Source organism: Impatiens glandulifera, unplaced genomic scaffold (genome assembly GCF_907164915.1).
Source record: "Impatiens glandulifera unplaced genomic scaffold, dImpGla2.1, whole genome shotgun sequence".
Taxonomy (NCBI): Eukaryota; Viridiplantae; Streptophyta; class Magnoliopsida; order Ericales; family Balsaminaceae; genus Impatiens; species Impatiens glandulifera.
The window spans coordinates 1-8,294 of NW_025919556.1; positions in this window are offsets into that span (position 1 = coordinate 1).

The window sequence follows — 8,294 nt, forward strand, 5'->3', positions numbered from 1 at the left end:
TCATTCCCAACTACCAAAGATGCTCTAATTAATCAGTGGGGAAAAAATGGACTTAAAAAAGTTTCTGCAAACATACATGACATCTGCTTCTTGTAGTTCAAAAAGGGCTCAAATCTGAAAGAAATCTTGGATAATGGGAATACTTACATATGATCAAATTGCATGAAGATGGAAAAATGGTCAGAAGAGATGAATCTACAGAGCAAACCAAAGAAAACTGCCCAGATTTGGTTCAAGCTCTGAAATATTCCATCCCACATGTACAATGCTGAAGCGATTAGTCCATTTGTAGGTACAATTGAGAAACCATTATATATGAACCCAATAACTGAAGGAGGAGAAAATTTGTCATTTACTAGAATTATCATTGAAGTGCATCCTAGAAGTGTCCTGCCAATGAAAATGGCAGTTGTTGACAGAAAAGGAAAGCACACTGTCATGAAGATCTCTTATGAATGGAAACCAAAAAAGTGTGCTTTCTGTAGCATTTTTCTTCACAATAAATGTGATAAAGCTAAAGAAGAAGAGTAGAAAATTCAGGAAACATAAAAGAAAAATAAGGAAATAGAGGAAGTTAAACTCAAAGATCAAACATTTGTAGAAGAAAGCAAGAAGGATTCTGAGAAAAAGGAAAACAACGAAAGAAAGAAAGTAAGGGAATCAAGGTGAAGAGGAAAACAAAATTTTCTGTAATGCAAAGAGTTGGGATGAAAATGGAAGATGAACCTTAAGTTGTTGATGAGAAAACTCAAGATGAAAGTACTCAGAATTTCAAAGCTAAAATAGAGAATTCTAAAGTCGATAAAGAAGAGTCCAAAACCGATGTGGAGTCTAAAGTTGAAGCTGAAGATAAGGATGACAAGAATATAGAAATTCAAGTTGAAGATAATAAAGGTAAAACCCTGAGATTCTCATAAACAATTTTTTCTATCAAATCAAAACGGGCTCGTACAAAGAGATAATTTAAAATGAGAAACAAGAATACTCATAATCCTCTTCAATACAATCTCCTTTTATCGTTAAAGGAAGAGGAATGGGAAGAAGGCCTCTCAATGAAGATAGATGGAATGCAAAAATCCCAGGTTGGGATGGTTAGGTTTGAATGTAGTCTTTTCTGTTTATAATCTCTGTTTTTTTAGAATGTATGAATGCTACTAATCAATTTTTTTTAGGGTTTTTTGATTGTCATCCTTAATCATAGTTAGAGTTTGTCTAGCTTTAATTTCTAACCCTCCCACTTTTGGGATTTTAATGAAATGATTTTAATCGTTTTCCAAAAAAAAAATTATTTGCTCAAAGACATAAGAGTTGTAAATGATTAATGTATAAATAAATTGTGATATATAAAAATATATAGGGGATTTTGAGATATCTAAAGAAAATAGAAGTTTAAGTTTGCTCTCAAAATATTAAAAAAATTTACAATTAAATAATTTAATGATTATAAAAAACATTTTGAATATTAAATCGAAAGAGCAGAAGCGTGATTAGATCCAACACTTACATCGTGTTATTGTTTATTGTTTGTATCTCGATTTAATCGTCAATGAATCTTAACGTTTCACATTTGAACGTCGTCTTCAAAAGTAAAAAAAAAACCTAAAGATTTTTCTAAGCATTTTATTATTCTCAACTCACAATTATGCAATTTTTTAATAGAATAATAAGTTTAGAAATTTACAAAAATAACAAGTTCTATATATTAAGTTATTACCATCAAATAAATTAAAAAACTTATTTTTATGAATATAAATAATATGGACTACATTTTCCTTAATTCAGTTAAAATATTATTAAGAAGAATATTGTAATTATATAATTTAGTGTAAATTTAATTTTGATTTAAGAAATATATAGTTTTTAATAAAAAATTAATTTTTAAAAGTTATATATATATTTAAAATTAATTAGTAAATAATACAAATAGAAAATAACCTCAAATATAACTTATAATTTAAAAAATTTAAATGTACAAACTAATTCCAACCAAATAAAATAATTTAAAACTATACAAATGGACATTGATGGTCATTTCATAAGCAAGTACAATGAATTTATTATTTTTAATATATGTTTTTAAAATGCAGATGAAAACTTTAGAAGTTAAAAACAATTATAAGATTAATGACTTAATCTAAAGCACAAATACTTCCATATTGAGAAACAAGAAGTGAATAAATAAAGAGAACATGTTAGAAATAACCTAGTTGATTAATAGTGGTTAAATTTGGTTAACCCGATAATTAACTGCTAAAATTGTTAAGAACGGTTAATTAATCGTTCCTAGCTTGACCTTCATTTGGGTTGGCCCTGGGTAAACCTGCAACGAATTAGGACGTCCATACCACATGACAACCCAAATGTTAAAAAAGAATAAATGTTTCAGTTAAATTTATTATTATTTTTAATAAAAATGTGTTTAACATAGTGATTCAAGATGAAAAATAAATATTTTATTTGATTTATGGGTTTAAATATCACTCAAAACATTTTTTTAATAAAATTTTAAACTAAAATTGAGTAGCCAAACAATTTTGTTCACATTATACTACTACGTTAACTAGGCAGCCCAATTATCGGTGCTGGACTCTTTCATTTAAATTTAAGTTAGATGAATAATTAAGCCTAAATATTATACTATGGACTAATAATTTTGTAAGCAAATGAAATTGATAACATTATAAATACGGATTTAAAGAGAAATTACTCAGAATCAGTGTGTTTGCATATAAAATTATGATACTAATAAAACTATATAATTCCATAAAATATCTTACACTTAAATATATACAAATATACTAAACAAAATAAAAATGCGATAAAAATATAATTATAAGTTACACAAATATTAATATTTAATAAAATAAAATAAAAAATATAAATTCATATTCACTAGTAATAAACTTGAATTAAATGAATATTACTACACATTTTGTTTTTATTTTATGTACAATGTTATCTTACTTTAAAGGAAAAATGTCACTACTTATCAACAACTTCAATATAAATATGTTATTTATATAAAAATAATAATAAAAAATAAAAAAAGAAAAATAGAAGTTAATAATTAAAAATAATTTGAATAAAATTTTTCATAATTAATATATTTCTTTTTAAATAAAAAATATTGAATTGTATACAATACCTTAGTATAACAAAATCTTATGCAAATTATTATCTTCTTGTAAAGACCAATCAAAACACAAACAAACATGGAATATTATTCATTTTAAAAAAATATGTTTTATTTTTACATCAATCAACTAAATATAATAATAACCTCAAACAAATATAAAAATCAACAAACTAAAAAAATATCATATATTTGCTAAAACCGTTACCTAAAAGTGTATACCACAAAATACCGAGTTATATAATATTATTATTTATTAATATAAATATTAATGTATTAGAATAAATAAATGTATAACATTATAAAAATTATTTTTGATATAAAATATATTTTTAAATGATTATTGAGAAAAAATATATTTATATAAAATGAATGATGATATAATATATATATTATATATATATATATATATAATATATATATATATATATATATAAATATATATATATATATATGGTGATTAATAAAATAAAAAATATATTAATTAAAAAATAAAAAAATTATATATGATAGAGTGAAAATGGAAATAAAAAGTTCAAATATTATGCTATCGAATTAGGTGTTCCCCTATTCCAAACTAATCAGATTTTACTATGAATATTATATTAATAAATTAGCTTCAAGTTAAAAAAAAATATATTCGAAACCCAAATATAACACCGTTTTTTCCGGGTTCAACTTCCTTTTATTATGTTAAAGAAAGTGAAGCAAACGTATAAGAGTGACTTCACTTCTTTTTACATAGTAAAAGGAAGTAAATTAGAGTGAAGATTGCTTCACTTAAAACTGAAGTATTGATGAATAGATTGCATGATTATATATGTCTGTAATTTTCATGTACACTAGTGGAAAATACATCATTAGCGACGACATATACCGTTGCTAAAAGCCATAATCCCGTCGTTAATGATTATTAGCGTCGACGAACAAAACCTTCGACCGTCGTTGCTAAAAAGTTGGTTGTTAAAAGATAATGATTTATATCGAAGGCGATATTTCCCTAACGCCGACGTTGATAATCCTTTCTAATTCTATAATTAATGTCGGCGTTAGAGGAACGCCGACGTTCATATCATTCTTTATCAACGTCGACGCTCCCTAACGCCGACATTAATATCGTTCTTTATCAACGTCGGTGCTCCCCTAACGTCGACGTTAATATCGTTCTATATCAACGTCGACGTTCTCCAAATCCAGACGTTGATAATGCTTGCTCTCGGGTTTTGGAGCATTTCTAGTTTTCAAATTAACGTCGGCATTCACCTGACACCGACGTTAATACTGTTATTTATCAACGTTAGCGCTCCCTATCGTGACGTTAATAATGCTTGCTCTCGAGTTTTGACATTTTTTGAATTTTATTAAACCTGTTTCATATGTTGTTGTACTACTATTAGCAAAAAAGACATTCATAAATAAAAATCAATTCCAAGTTTCAACAAAAATCTCAAATCTTATGTCAATAACTACCGATCGGAGGGAGGATGGGGCATCCTAGACATAAGCGTTTGAATAGCCTCTTGTTGTGCACTCATTATCGTGCGCATCTCTTCCATTTCACGTCCATCTTATGCGCGCATCTCCTCCATTTCACGTCCCTCTTGTGCGCGCATCTCCTCTATCTCTTCCATCTGTACTTGCATGTTCTTGTTCTCCTCGACTAGCGCTTCCGTCTGTTGACGTTGTGACACGTGTGAGCTATTGACACTTGATGAAGAACTTCCCCATTGATCAGGTCTAAAGTGCGTTAGACGTATTCCAGATCTCATCTCGGTCACCCTCTCGTGTCCCTATGATCCCAAAGTAGCCTCATACACGTCAAACGACGACATATCAAGGTTTAATTCTAGTCGCTCGCGCACCACAGTCTAAAATCATTTGCAAGATTGTTAGAAATTTTCAACTTAGACATGCAAACTAAAACAATAGAAAGGATTACAACTTACGACGGCCTGCTGAACATGCGGAGAAGGCAAGGGAGTCGGATCCTCGATGGTCGCTCTCTTAGTATGCGTATGTAGGAAAAAGTCTACATAAATAGGGGCGTGTCTATTATCCTTCTCCTTTACAAATAACATACATACCATCTATTAGATATTATGAAAATATAATACTCTTACAAAAACTTACCATATGTTGCTCCACTTGATAAAATAGTTTGTTGTCGGTGTGGTGGGTGTATACCATTTTTGATCTATTGTCGGCGTTGGTTGTACTTTTTTTCCCTGCAATTATAAGATAGTTATAGTTGTTAGTTAATTGTCGAGTATGCATATAATTAATTATCATTACTACTATACCTTAAATTCAGTCGGGAAGTAATGATGGTCAATGAGATAATTTCAATCTTCGAAGTCGAATTCAGGAGGAGGGTTTAGTCTGATTCTCTCTTTGTCGCCATTATGTGGTTAAATGTATTTCTTTTTGTTCGTATATCTCCACCCATCCCATGCTTTATTCACTTGTGGAATCACCCTATCTCTGTAGGAGTCAATGTGATTGACTGTTGTAGACTTGAAAAGATCCTGAAAAATAACAACATATTTTAGGATTATGATAGCTTCAAATTATAAGATAACATGTTAAAAAATATCAAACTCACGGAGATGAACTACCATATATGGTTTAATTGGGAATGTGACAAATCAGACCACTATTTTGGACAATGCTACCAATAATCCGAGACTAGTAGCAGACGTTATCGCATGTGTGCTTTCCATCCATCTCCGTGAACTCCAAGCCCATCTTCTGCCTAGTTGTCATTTTCGTGAGAATCGTGTTTTTGTTCTTTCCTTGTCCCCTTCTCGATGAAGACCCTACAAAATAGCAGTGAAATGACATTTGCTAAAATTTATATAATCATTTAAATATCACGTATAAGTTGTAAGTAACTACATACAGTCTTGGGAAGGGGGGAATCCTCCTCTGGGGTGACAGACTCCGCGGGAATGATAGAATCATTTACTCCCTCAATGTGGAAGTGATCTCATATAGCTCATATAATCAATGGATTATACGTCATCTGTACGAGCTTGGACATTGTCTAAATGTCTCGATAATGTGCGTCTTGTAGCCCGTTTAGGTGCTGAAAAAAATAAAGTTAAAATTTTAAAGAAGTCATCCTATTTGACACACACAAATAAAACATGTCTTGATGCTCGAATAACAGATATTTATCTTTGTGATAATTTGCCATCCATATCTAGATGCCATATCCATAGCATAAAAAACCTGATGTGCATGAATTCTTATTACAAACGGATCATGACTTTGAGTTCTCAATGCCCTATTCACATTAACAGTTGCAAACTCATATTTATCTACTTTTCTACCACGGTCTTTGGAATATACATCAAACCATCTACACCTGAAAATAATTACTCGGTTACCACCAAAATACTGAACATCTATGATATCACTGAGTACTCTATAGTAATTTATCATTTCGGCCCCATTGTTTCCAATTACACAAACACCACTATTTTGCGTGGTTAACCCTTCGTTAGGCTTCTCAGTGTTGAACTTGTACCCGTTTATTTTACAGGAGTTATACTTCTTAGCATAAATTGTCGGGCCAATCCCAAGGATCTTTAGACTCAAAGTTCGATCTAATTCATCATTCAATTTCCCCACTTTCGTCTTGAAAAAACTTATATAATGTTTATCGTGTTCAAGATTAGAAAGATTGAGTCTCCTTGTATTGGTAAACTCTTGCTTGAAGTTGCCCTGTATTAGTTAATTACAAAATTCACACTTAGTCATTAATATAATTATGAACTCTTATTTGTAATATTGTTCGACTTCAATACAATTTCTCAAAATGTATACGTGAGCACGCTCCCGAACACCCAGTTCGTATGTGTAAAGTGTTGCAATCGATAAATCATCCATTGCCAAGAATATAGAAAGTGTTGAAGTTGGTTGTATCAATGTCTTTAATGACTCACGATTTTCTAAATATGGAGCACATAAACTAATACTCTCGTGCAAAATGTAACTCTCACTGATTGACCCTTCAGGAAAGTTTTTATTCCGAAGGTACTTTTTCAAGGTACCCATATATTGTTCAATTGGATATATCCATTGATATTGGACAGCCCCCCTTAGCAAAGCCTCAAATGCCAAGTGTACAAGAAAATGTACAATTATATCAAAGAATAAAGTGATAATATCTTTTCCAATTTACAAAGGGTCAAAACAATGTCATCCTACAACTCTTCCACTTCATCTCGATTTAAAGATTTTTGACACAATAATCGAAAGAGCCTAGACAAGTGCACTAGAGCATCGTACACTTCATCCAGAAGTAAAGCACATGTGGTAAGTGGAATCAAATACTGTAATAGGATGTGACAATCATGACTTTTCAATCTGAAATTTTCTTATCAATTACGTTTACACACCATCCAATATTGGAGTAAAACATTTCTAGCATTTTAAAATCTTTAAGAAACATACATAAACATTTCTTTTGATACAAGGAAAAAGCGTATATTGTTTCCGGACATTGAATAACACCATTGACCTCAACGGGATGCAATGAATAATTTTTGTTTAATAATTCCAAATCTTTACGAGCTCTAAGTCCATCCTTCGGTTTTTTCTTTAAAATCCATTATAGTGCCCAACATGCTATCACAAATGTTTTTTTTTCTATATGCATCACATCCAAATTATGCATCAATAAAGCATTTCCCAGTATGGTAATTCCCAAAATATGATGAGTTTATTCAAATTATCAAACTGAAATTCATGGGAAATCTTTCTCTTTTAGGGATGGTATTTGGTCAAACACATGCCTTTCAAATCTCTTTCCTACATTAATAATTCAGTCCAGACAAAAGATTAGGTGTCGGTCTTAACTCTATATTACCGTCAAAAGAATCTCTTTCTCTACGCCAACGATGAGTAGGTGGAAGAAACCGTTGATGACTAATGTAACACTCTTTCTAGTAGTGTACCAATCTTAGGAGCTGGATGCCTTAAAACTTCATCATCAACATTAATATTATATTTATGCCAAGTCATCTAAGGAGAGGTTTTGGAGCATATGTACAACCTTTACAACTTCGTTGCAAGTGGGAAATATCGTAAAATTTTATTTGAAATGAACTTCCCATTCACCTTTTTCTGAAACATACCACTTGATTGATTGATCTTC